We start from the raw sequence: 12544 nt of genomic DNA on the forward strand, positions 1-12544 counted from the left end.
AAATGAAGGGTGATGTTTTCTGCTGCCAGTAAAATCACTTCATACTGGGCAATTCATTGGTGGGAGAAAGCTTGGGTCTTCTCTCGTGTCATAAGGGCTTCCACCTCGTGAGGCACAAATACAGTCAAAGGATAGCCCAACACAAGATCTTTACTCTTTGTAATCAGCTCAGCTGTGGCTGCAACAGCTCTTAAACAACCCACAGTCCCCTTGGCTACTGGATCTAGCTGGGCAGAGTAGTAAGCTACAGGTCGTCTTCTGGGTCCAAAATTCTGGGTTAGGACTCCGGAGGCCACCCCCCTTCGTTCGTGCACAAACAGCTGGAATGGCTTTCTATAATCAGGGAGTCCCAAGGCTGGAGCTTCACTTAACACATGCTTTAGCTCATGAATAGTTAATTTCAACTCAGCAGTCTCTTCAAGAGGCTCTGGGACAGAGGTTTTAGTTAACTCAACTAAAGGTTTCACAAGTTCCCCAAAAGCAGGAATCCAGGGTCTGCAGAAACCTGTGGCCCCCAAAATAGCCCTTACCTGTTTCTTGGAGTGTGGGAGAGGCTCTGCAATTCTTTAGGCAAAGTTAGTTTCCTGTCTTCAGCACTACATACCATCACAAAGTTCTCCAACTCGTCTAGGGGCATATTTAATTTCACAGCACCAGAGGAATCACAATGCAAAGTGGCCTTCAGTTTACACAGCAGATCCCTCCCCAACAAATTAACTGGAGAGGATTCGGTCAACAAAAACTGATGTTCCACAGTTAAAAGTCCCACAGTAACCAACGCTGGTGCAGTCTTAGGAACTTGCATAATTGTTCCCCCCACCCCCACTATAGCTTCATTCCCATCAAGTTTGTACCCTGCTACATTTGCATCTACCACCAGAACCGACTTTGTTGCCCCTGTATCAATTAAACATTCATAGTTTACATTCCCCATGGTTATGGTTACATATGGTCCCCCCCCCTTTTTATAACACACAGGTATATTTAAACACCACAAATTATCACATGCACTCTCAGCATCCTGGAACTTGAGATTTCCCTTTAAAAGTCATTGTGAATAAGAGTATCCCTGGTCAGGCATAGTCAATTGCCCTCCAGAGGGAGGTGGAGGAGGAGGTGGGGGTACCCCTTGCTGGTATGATGAGCTGTATGGAGCTGGCATGGCAGTGTAGGCATTAGCTTCCGAAGCTAGGCGAGTTGGGCAATCTCGCTTAAAATGTCCTGGCAGCTTGCACCAAAAACATACTGGCGTTTCTCTTGTATTTGCAGCTTGCCCCCCCCACTCTTCCTCTTGCTCTGCCTCTAAGGAAATATCCTCCTCTCCCTCTCTGGGTCAACATTGCATTTTGCATGGTCACAGCTAACAGATTGAGCTCATCTTGTTTTCTTTTCCCTTCTTTCAATTGTTCCTTTACCTTTCGTCCTTCAAACATATATGTGGCAATCCCCCTAATTTCTGATATGCTTTTTCCGTTCCATCCTGGAGAAGATTTGTGAAAATAATTTCATATAACACTAGCTGACTGATTTACAAATGCTGCAGCAATAGCCTTACAATCCCTTGCATCATCAGGTTTAAGCTGGGCATATCAAGTTGCCCCTTCACAAAGCCGCACATAAAAGGCATCTGGGTTTTCATCAGGGGCTTGAACAATTTCATGAAATTTTTCCCCAATTTATAGGTTTCTGCCCTGCTTTCTCCATAGCTTTAAACAAGGTTTCACGAACATGGATAAATAAATTCCAGTTGGCATTATCATTATAATCCCACCCAGGGTCTATCTTTGGCCAATTGGCATTGGTTGTATTGTCCTCTCCTTCAAGCTTAATAGTTTCATCCACAATAGTTGCCCGCTCGTCAGCGGTAAATAAGGCTTCCATTAATTGTCCTATATCTGCCCAGGACGGATTATGCGTTAGGACAATAGTCCGGAATTTTCTGATGACTGTAACAGGGTCTTGTTGAAAGGAGGGGGTGGTTTTTTTGCCAAATAATCAAATCCCCAGGTGAAAAGGGGGTGTGTACCCTCAGTGAGCGCTGTGTTTGCCCGTCGGGTATATATTGCAGGCGCAATGGGGCAACGGTGGTGGTGGTGGTGTGCTCTCCAGGTTTCTCAGCCCTGAACTTGCATCCTGTGCGGGTATAGCCAAGGCTTGGCAGGGGAGGGGAGTCACAATTCCTCATACTGCTTCGTTTTTTCCTCCCAGCCTTCTCTTCCCCCCCCCCCCCCGCTTCATCTTCACTAATATTGCTGCAGCTGCTGTCATCCTTATCTAAATCTCGCTTTCTCCCACGGCTGCTTTTCTTGCCTAAGTCTCTACACTCATCTGCCTGAAGCGGAGAGGAGACAAAAAGGGAGGGGGTGGCTGTCCCTCCTGCGGCAGGTCTGCTAACTTGTGAGGCAGGGGTTGGTAGAACAATAGCTGGTAGGGAGGCAATAGGGCGTAGAAGGGGATACAAAGGCTCAGGTGGTTCCTCTTGTCGGCTTTTCAATAGCAAAGAGCTTGGAATATAAGGGGGTGGAGTTTCCCCCTTAATTGCAGGCATTGTCGTTACAGGGCAAGCTTCAGTAGAGAGATGCGCCCAGCAATACCAATAATCCATCTGCCTCGGGGCTTTTTCTTTTAACTTAAGTCTTAGTTGTTGTAGCTTGCAATAATCAAAGGTACCATAGGTGGGCCAAATTTGGGTATCCTTGTAGTAGTATTTCTGCCATTCTATATTTAGTTCTAGAACTCGAGTTTTCTTCATTCCTTTTAGTACCAGTAGGTTTCTCACAGCCCATGCTGCTAACACCGTCCCTAAAGGACTGTCCTCAGGGATTTCACTTCCTCCGAGCCCCATTTCCCATCCACAACACTATCACTCCACACACTCTCTGTGTCAACACAGCCTCGGCTTTTGTCCTCTTAAGCACAGGTCAGTGAACCTGATCCGAGCCTTATCCTAGTACTTAAACTAGCACTTATTTCTCCCGTTCATACCTCGTGGACGATCTGTGCACTAAACAATTGGGGATGTGCTTATCTCTTTTAAAAAAAAAAAAAAAAACCACACACCACACACCTCCGGAGGAGTTTGCAAAATCAAAAACAGAGTGACAGAATAGAATAAGCTATGGTCTCTTTGCGGGAAAAGAAAGTCTGCCACACAGCGTTTCTGGCCTTAGAGGACTTGCCTCAGACCAGCTGGACTGCCTGCAGATAGGTCAGCCTGTGTGCCCAGTGTTCAAAGAGACCAGAAAGGGACCTAATAATTGGTCCTAGACAAAGCAGATAGAAAAGCTGAGGAGATTCCGTGCACGAAAAACCTTGCGCCACCCAGGAATTTCACACTTAATAGCCCTTAGGCCCAGTGCATGGCCACTGTCAAGGACAGTGCTAGGGTGCCCGTTTTGGAATCTCCTAAGAAAACCTGACAGACATAACATAAAACATACAGGTACCTGAATCCCTTGGAGACTGTGAGACTGCAAAGGGTCTCAACTGCTTTACAGCCTTCCCTCGAGTTCTAAACCCTGTCCAAAAGCCCTCTGGGTGAACTCACCCTATTGCTGGCTGAGGCATTGGCTGGCACAGGAACTCGGGGTTGGCAAGCAAGGCACATCCCATCTGGGGTGCCAGAATTGTTGGAAAAAGATTCCAAATGAGGTTCATTTACCCTGCACCAGATAAAAAAAAAAAAAAAAAAAATCTAAGCAGGTATTTGGGCAGTTTCCAAGTTTTATTTCTGCAGAGGTCAGACACTTCCCAGCAAGTGGTCAGTGTGAGACCCCAAAGGCATGCTCTCTTGCATATTTATACAAACACAAACAAATAAATTACATATGCATAAATTATTAATGCTTATTGGTACACTCAAATTATTATTATTATTATTGCTATTGGCTTTACACTTTCTACATCTTCTAACTATAAACATATGCATAACATAAAAGATAAGGGCAGAAGATTTCAACTTATCTATCAAAATTGTCTGGTCTATTTCCCAAGACTGAAGAGAAAGCAAAAACTACTACTGACTGACTCCTCATTTCTCCTGTTCATCTTTCTCTCTGACCTTGGCAGAGATAAGCACCATAAACAAAGAAAAGAGGAGGGGGTGGGTGATTTCAACAGAAAGCAGAACACTAAAAACAACTAAAATGGAGTAACTGTGGTCAAGCAAACAATTATTTTCCTTCAGTCTGCACTCCTTACGGCTATGCCGGTGGTGCAGCTGGGTGGGAGCGGGGAAGGGGGGGAGACACGGTCCCGCCCTCTACCCCAGGCCCCAACCCAGGGACCCTGCGAGGAGTAGCCTCAAACAGCTTAGTCCAAGGGGCTACTACCTTCCCTGGGTCACTCTTCTGTAGCCCCCCCCCAGCTTGTGGCTCTCCTTCAGGCTCTCCTCCAGTCTCCACACCTTGCAGCAGCTGCTCCACTCCGCTCCTCTACTGACTCCCACCTTGTGGCTCAGCTCCTCAGCTCAGCTCAGCTCAGCTCAGCTCAGCTCAGCTCAGCTCACAGCTCAGCTTGCAGCTGCACTCAGCTCAGCTCAGCTCAGCTCAGCTCAGCTCAGCTCAGCTCAGCTCCCCTCATCTGCCTGACTGGGAGGCTTTTAACTGCTGGGGCAAGTTCCTTGATTGGCCCCAGCTGGCCTGATTGGCCTAATTGGCCAAATTGTCCTGGAGTGGCTGCAGCTGGATCACCCAGGGAACAAAGATTTGCTAAGCCTGGGGCTGATATATATGCCTTCCAGCACCCTCCTATAGCCGTCAGGGCTGGCCCGGTCACAATGCTCCTTTACACCACACCAGAATAGAGTGCACTTCTGAACAGACTGGGTCCAAACAGCACTTTCAGCTGTTCCCCTTATATGCCCCTGGACTCCGTAGGCTAGGCAGAGCAGCACTTCTCAGCTGCCTCCCCCTCACTGTACAATTATTCTAGCAGTAACCCCCTTGATGAGCAAACCCCATGGGATTTTTGGACACTCCATGGATCTTTGACTTAGGTAAAAGAAGCATTGCTGCAAAGCAAGATAGAAAAGCCCAGAACACAAAGGTATAAATGCAGTTTGGAGAGAGAGAGAGAGAGAGAGGCAACCAGCTTCATTATAGCAGTTATTCTATTGCCAGGTATATAAAACTTATGATACTAATTGTAATACCATACAAGGGGAGAAAAACAATCAAATGCTTACAATACTAAACAGTTACAGTTGGGGTATTGGAGAAAGCTAGCCCAGGTTTGATTACAAAAGTAGGAAGTTATACCTGGACTAAGAGAGAAAGAGGGAGAGAGAGAGAGTGTGTTGGGGAAATAAAGTGGGGGCGGTCTCACCACTCCGTGCACCTCAAAGGTTCCCAGGAGACAGGCTGTTCAGCTTAGGGTCTGGAGTGCTTAAGACAGGCAAAGCCCCCAACATGATCATTCAGGAAGAGGGGAAGTTCCAGTGGGACTGATGCAGAATTTGGATTCAGGCATCAGAACAGGGGTTTGAACTTTGATAGGGGTTTTTGTAGACACCAGGTGTGGTTATGGGTAAACAATGCCTCAAGGAAGTATCCCAGAGTGGTTTTCTTTATGCTGGACAAAAGGAGCTGATCATTCCTGGCTATGGGCAGTGTTCCTTGAGGGAGCTCACAATGCAACCAGGGAGATTCAGTGTTTTGCATAGCAATAACTAAAATGGTCTGATAACTGCAGAGCTGGATGTGTGCAGGTGTGGGTTCACTTACATCAGATGCAGAGATCTCCCATCATGCAGTGCGTCCCTGCTTTGGCAATGCCAGAGTTCAGTGCGGTCCCTGATTGGGAGGTTACTTCTCCATACGCTATGCTAATTCTTGTTCCGTCTTCAGTGTAGATGAAGCTTCTTTTCTCCATTCGATGTGCTAATGGAGACGCCTCCTTTTTACATCTTTGATGTAGATGAGGCGAGGGGTTGTTGGGAGGGTTTTAGGTGTGTCTTCCACTGCCTTTTCACATTGAGATGCCTTTGGTTTCTGGTTCAAGCAGCCTTTGGTTTCTGGTTCAAGCATGGGCTGGGGGGGCATTCAGGTGAGCCAGAGAGAGTAGGGGTTTTGTGCCCTGGTTCCCCAAGAATACAGAGCTGTCAGGTAACACCCAAAACCTTGAAACACACCTTTCAACTGAATATTATCATGCCTCCGTTCTCGCCTTTTCATAGTGGTTATCTCAGAAGCTGGGGTTTTACTCTCCTTCCACTCTGCTCTCAGTCTTCTCTTCTCTTGGTTCTCCCCACAATCCTGCCTCCCCACTTTCCCTGCAGCTGTGGGGATGGTACATGTTCTCATGCCTGATTTGGGTCAATAAGACACAGACACCTTCCTGTTTAAGAGCAGTGCTAAGCTTTAATGGTGTTTCATGGGCAGCTGCTGGTGTTAGGGGATGGGCACGGACAGGTGCTTGTTTAGTTGCAGCAGAAAAACTTCACATCATTGAGCGCTGTGTCATCCCCTCTGCCCTGGTATGTCTGCACCTTTGTCTGGATCCCACAAATGGCCGCAGAGCTGCACCAATTTGTCTGTGGGACAGCAGAAGGCCAGTTTGGTCCACCACCAAACATCCATGTGCCATCTGAGCATCTGAAGTGGATGTTGTTGGCTGCTGTGTCATCATCATCTCCCTGTGGTGGTTCCACCATCAGACTGAAGAAACTCAGGTTGCTTTTCTGGCACCTTTGGTTCGAAGTCCATTGGCCCCACCTGCCAGAGAAGAAAATAACTGCCTGAGACTTATTCAGCATCTGCTACCCATCAAGGGGCACCAGTCATCCTAGCTACTGTGCACCGAGTCCAGCATTCATAGGACACACAATAGTGACCTAAAAAAAGGCCTGGTGGAGCCTGAGGTATTTTGTTTTCTTTTTCTTGAATAGTCTTTTTTTCTTGCTTGTATTTAGCCTTAGAAACATCAGAAGTGTCAAGCCTGGTCTGTCCTGGTTTTGCTGGAGAACTCCCTGGGGGTCTCAGGAGACGCCCTTGGATGAAAATTTGGGAATGTCTGTGTAGAACTTACCACTTCTGGTTGATATTATGGAGTTACTATGAAATGTTACTCAGAAAACCTGCTCTGTCATAAATGCTTCTCTGTATGCAGATCCACCACTGCTGACAGGACATGCACCAGATTTTCTCCAGACTGAAGACCAAGAGAAGCCACATAAAGTTAATGACAGGGCTTTGAGCAGGCAAGAGATATGCAGAAGAGTAACTGCATCCCAAGGCAAAAGATACTTCCTACTCTGTCAGAGAGGAGGAATTTTTTGGAGCAGTGGAAAGTTACCAAAGACAGAAGAAAGAAAACAGCAAGGTGACCAAGTGGGATTTGAAGATGGGGAAAGAGCCAGACAGGAAGAGGAAGCTTTAAGCAGGAGAGAATAAGATCACAGGAGCTGGGGAAGGGAACTGCACGAGGGAGAAGCCATCCAGCATGCATCACCCTACATAAGACAGGGGAACCGTTCTGCCAGCCTTCCTGGACACAAATGCATCCCAAAGGAAGGGTGAACCGGGAAGTGAGAGACATTGTAGTCAAGATGTTTATTGTTTTGTATGATCTGTACTCTTTTGGGCTTCGTATGCTTAAATAAAAGAACAATTTTGTTAGGCTCTGGTTCAAAGTGGTTGAGTGTGTCTTCTGTGCTTTACAACTACTGTGTGCCGCTGGAGGGAATTCAATGGGGTGGAGATCTGGGAGAGGGTTTATTTAAACAATTAGGGTATGTTGGGAGACAGTGCCAGTCCTGGGAGCCCAGGGCAGGTGAGGGGAGCAGTTCCACTTCTGTGAAGGACTAGTAGACTGAGTCAGTGTCCAGGAAATGTGCCAGATAAACCACAGGAGGAACCAGTGCTACAGCCTGCTGAGACCCAGGAAGGTTTAAAGCACATGGAGATCCAGGCACACACAGGCTTGGCTTCCCCTCACAGCAGTCCAGAGGGTGATTGAAAGGGGGCACCTGACTGGATCTGTGACACTTGGTGCTGAAACTTGAACCCAGACATCCTTCTCCCAAGTGCTCATTAGAGAGTAGAGAGAACCTCCCGGGTGAAATCCTGTCTCCATTGATGTCTGTAGAAGAAAGACAAAGCTTGAAATATGGAGTCTGCTACAAAGCCTGAGGCCTGAACTAAAGTGAGCAAAAGTTAGACCCTGCTGATATAAAGCAAAATTAGCGAGAGTCAGGCTATGAGCAAAAGTCAGGCACTGTTACAAAGCAGACACTTGCTTACAAGTTCACTGTGTGGTACATGAACTCGGCAAAAAACCACAGGCACTTCCAAGAAGTACAAGGCACAGTGTGTTTATTTATGCAGATTCCAGAAGACACTGGTAAGCCCCAACATAAAGGCCTGGCATAAACACAATACTGTGATATGCAACAGGAACACACTGAACCAAATAAAACGAAGACAAGAGGACAGGATAGAATGATTGATAAAAATGTTATGTTTGAACCAACAAGTACAAGGGATAGGATTGGTAACTAACCATGTCAGAAGGGTAATTAGTAACTTGTTTGTATCAGTGTATAAAAGAGGGGTTACAGAGGAGGTGTCTCTGGCCTAGAGAGAAGCGGAAAGTCCTGCCATTTACTGAGCCAGTCCATTGTCTCAGGCATGCATGTATTAGTGTTCCTGTAGAGTCTATGGGGTGCTAGTACTGTACTTTATTAGCAGTAAACCTGGCTGTGCGCCTTTGTCTCTGAACTGAGTCAATGTGATCTTCCTGGGCAGTTCAATCAAGGTCTGCTGTACTGGCTACCTGCCCACAGCAGGTGTAGCACACAGAGGGAACACACATGTAGCCAACATCTGATAATGTCAATATCAAAATCCCCATTCACTCCAGCAGGGCCAGGATTTTACTCAAAGAACATGAAGGACGTAGCTAAAAATCCCTATCCACATGCCAATTTCTACAGTTTTCACACTGTGCTCTGGGTCTGGTATCATTTCCATGCTTGTCTCCCGTCCTCGACAGTAACTTCCAGGGCACGCAAGATCTGAATTTTAAAATTAAATGGCCATCTCTGTCTCTTATAAAAAGCGGAAACAGAACAGCCATTGACCTCTTTTAATTTTCTTTTATAGATTATCTCCAAACAGAGGGAAAAGTCAGAGAAGAGACACTGTGCAAATGGCATTGTTCATGGTTATTTATTCTCTCTGTGGTTGCAGAGTAAGAGGGAGAGAAACAAAAGAGCTACTCACGGCCCCACGGTGGACTCGATGAAGGAACCGTCAGTGCAGTACAGGCGAATGCCATTCAAAGTTGTGTCATCATATTTTACCCCAGGACCTTGGAAGCCCTCCACCTGGGAGAGAGGTACAAGTAATGAAGACACAGGTACAGATTGAGAGGAGAAGGGTTGGAAACTCCACTCCCCAATCCAATAAATCTTCCCAACTTCATATTATTAAATTAACTGCATTTCTTAAGAGAAAGAAAAATGTCCAGTAGTAATTAGAGCCAGGAGGTTCCTGACACTTATAACAGCCACTGCGCTGCGAAGCTGGGAGACAGTTAAACCACCTGCCCCATATGTTACTCTTTATGTTTCCCACCCCTTTGCCATCCACCCTGGAAAGCAGAGCTCTGGATCCAAGCTGGAAAGAATGAGGAAACTGCCCCGCCTCACAACCCCACACTGGATTTTCACTCTTGCAGCAACAGAGATTCAAAGCCGCTAGAGAGAGGAGATATCCAGGCTGGCTTTAAATGAAGTGGTGATGGGACTCACATGCATTCCCTTACTCTACAGATTAACAGGTTCCTCTCTGGCCAGGAAACCTGAGGCCTGCTCTACACTAGAAAAGTTTTGCTGTCCTAGCCTTACTCATTATGTCCTTCTTGTGTAGCGACAACGGTAGTGGCCAAAATGTACTTTTCCCGGAATACCTTATTCCAGTTTGGTGAGCAAAATACACTATCCTGGCAACCACACTTTTGGCACACCCACTAGGACTTTTGCCAGCAGAGAAATAGTTACAAAAATGAAAATAAATCACACCCTTAGCAGGCATAACAATGCCAGCAAAACGTTCAAAAGAAGATCTGCCCTCAGAATAAGTTTCAAGCCAACTTCCATCATTAATTTTATTCCCTTTCTCTTTCTTTTACCCCCAAATATTCCCTCTATCTCCTTTCATGTTAACACCTTTCAGATACTTACAGACAGTGGTCACATCCTCACCCTCTTACTTGTGGCTTACCCAAGCCAGACAGATTTAACAACTTTAATATCACACCCTAACTCTGCCCGATACCCCCTTCTCCTTCAACAGATGTTTCCGGTTGTGCCAAAAGCAAAGACCCATAAACCCACCTGGACAGATAATTGTGTTCTCATCTCCTTTCAGCCACAGATCTGTGGTCACAGATATTTCCTGCCCGCACCCTTTAGTAAACTGACTGGCCCTGTATGTCGATGGCTGGCCAGAGTGTGAGGAAGAGAGTATTTGTACAAAAAAACCTAGAAACAGTCTAGAGCCAAGAGAAATTCTTACTAGGATACTGAGTGATGAGTGTGGGTCAGAGGGTGAGGAAGTGGCAAGTGAATGGGAAGAATTTTACCTTCAATGAAAATCCATTGGCATAGCCACTGGGGCAAAACTTCTTCTCCCCCCATTCACCCCACTGGCCTCCATTGGGGACAGTGAGGGTGGAGATGTAACTTCGTGCCTCTGCATCCTGGAAGCAGCAGGAGAGGAGCAGGCAGAGCATCTACATGGGTGAGGGGCTGCATGGTGCTGTATCAGCTCTGGATCTACCCACAAAGAAACTGGTGAGTGACTAACAGCCTCAGACACGAGGGATATTTATACCCAGGAAAATTGGGCTGGGTTTCCTTGCTGGCCTGGCCTGCTGTCAAATCCATTTTGGAGCAATCACTCATTGCCACGTCCCTGCACCTAGACACTGACCTGACCTCCCCTCGCACACAAAGGGCTCATCATTCCCCACTGAGACTTTCAGAGACTGAAGGAAACTGCTGCGCAGGGCAAGGGCTAAGTGGGCAAAAGATGGACTGTGAGTCCTGAGGGCAGGCTGTGGATTTTAGAGCAGCTGCTGAAGGTTCAGAGGTAAATAGGAGCAGGGGAGAGGACCTTGGGGCTGTATTGGACAGAGGGTCCTGGCATTGGCAGGAGAAAAGAGAAAGATTTTTTCTTTTATAGCTTTTTCTCAGGGTCTCATTTCAGCTCTCTGCAGCTCCCTCACACTAAGTGGTGAGATTCCCCCCCACCCTCTGCTGTCACTCTGCCCTACCCCATCTTCCTGCTCATAAGTTGGGGCTGCAGCCAAATGGTAATTTTATCCATTCCAGGCTGAAACCATGTGCAAGGCCCCCACATGGGGCGGCGGGGTTAAATAGCTACACGTTACCAGCGCCTGCACACTCTGGGGGGCCAGTCCAGGCTGCAACCCCCATTAACACGAGGAAAAAAAAATGTCATGGCTCATGAGATTGTAGGTATGGGATGCAGAATTGTGGTATGTGTGTGTTTGTACTGGACCTGAAAAAATTATGCTTGGGCCCTCACCATGTCGTCGTGGATGAGAAAACACACCTGCCTTTTGCTGTCTTTCCTAACCCAGACCCTGCCCTGTTGTTGGTGGGGAAGGAGTTCCCAGCTCAGTTATGGCATGGCTCACTCAGAGGCTAAAGCTAAGGCACTCACCCTTGGCCACTTACCTTTATGAGGAAGCAGAGGCCATCTGCAGTCTCTGTCTCCTAAGTGAAAACAAGGCCAGTTAGAGAGCCTCTTTCTTCTGAAATGCCTACCCAATGCTTAGCTCTTTCCATTTAAATCTGTGTGACAAGCCCACCTGGTTAGGTTACATCCAGTTTCTGCAGAAAATGTTCTTAAAGAATAAACAAGTCAGCTTCTGGGGAGAGAAGGGCCAACAGGGAAAGGCTGCAAGAGCTAAGGTCATTGTTAACAGTTGCATGTGTAAGCCCAGTGGGTTGAAGTGCCTGGAAAGCAGGGAGCTTGCTACTACCATCTGTTGATGAACAAGGGAACGAGTGGCCAAGAGCTGCTTCAAAGCTGTTTACCCAGAGCTCCAGAGACACAGAAGCTGTACAGGGTAAGGAGGTCTCTGCCACCATTGATTGGTGAACCAGGAAAGTACAGCTACCCAGAAATCCTCCAAGTGACACTCTGGGGAGTCACCAGAACAATGCACAAACTCCAGATTGGTGTGGGAGAGGGACCGAGGTGCAGGTGGGAGGAGGGGATCCGACCTTGTGGCAAGGATCATGATGCGGTGTTCCATGTGCTATTGGTCCCGCCATGTCGAAAATGTTGGGAAGAGAGGCTGCTCTACAACAAGAGGCAGTAGCGAGGTAGCTCTTTGCTGAACCTTCAGTGGACAGCTGCAGAGTTGAGTGAACACTGGTGAGGACCCTCCTACCCAGCACCAAAAAAGCTGAAATCACTGTAGGCGGAATGGATGGTGGAGTCTCAAGACCACCCCAGGCAGCACTTCCTCTAGCGGTAGGATGCAGGCTGGCTAAGTGCTATCCTAGACT

The 12544-nt window shown here is 47.2% G+C and overlaps 1 pseudogene; it reads right to left on the reverse strand.

Annotated features, from left to right (window-relative positions):
* Window positions 1-6355: 6355 nt before the first annotated feature.
* On the reverse strand, window positions 6356-10756 carry LOC137141496 (vitelline membrane outer layer protein 1-like; annotated as a pseudogene).
* Window positions 10757-12544: the final 1788 nt, after the last annotated feature.

The sequence above is a fragment of the Emydura macquarii genome, unplaced genomic scaffold, assembly GCF_026122565.2.
Source record: "Emydura macquarii macquarii isolate MOO-44397 ecotype Brisbane River unplaced genomic scaffold, CSIRO-AGI_Emac_v2 contig_3076, whole genome shotgun sequence".
Lineage (NCBI taxonomy): Eukaryota > Metazoa > Chordata > Testudines > Chelidae > Emydura > Emydura macquarii.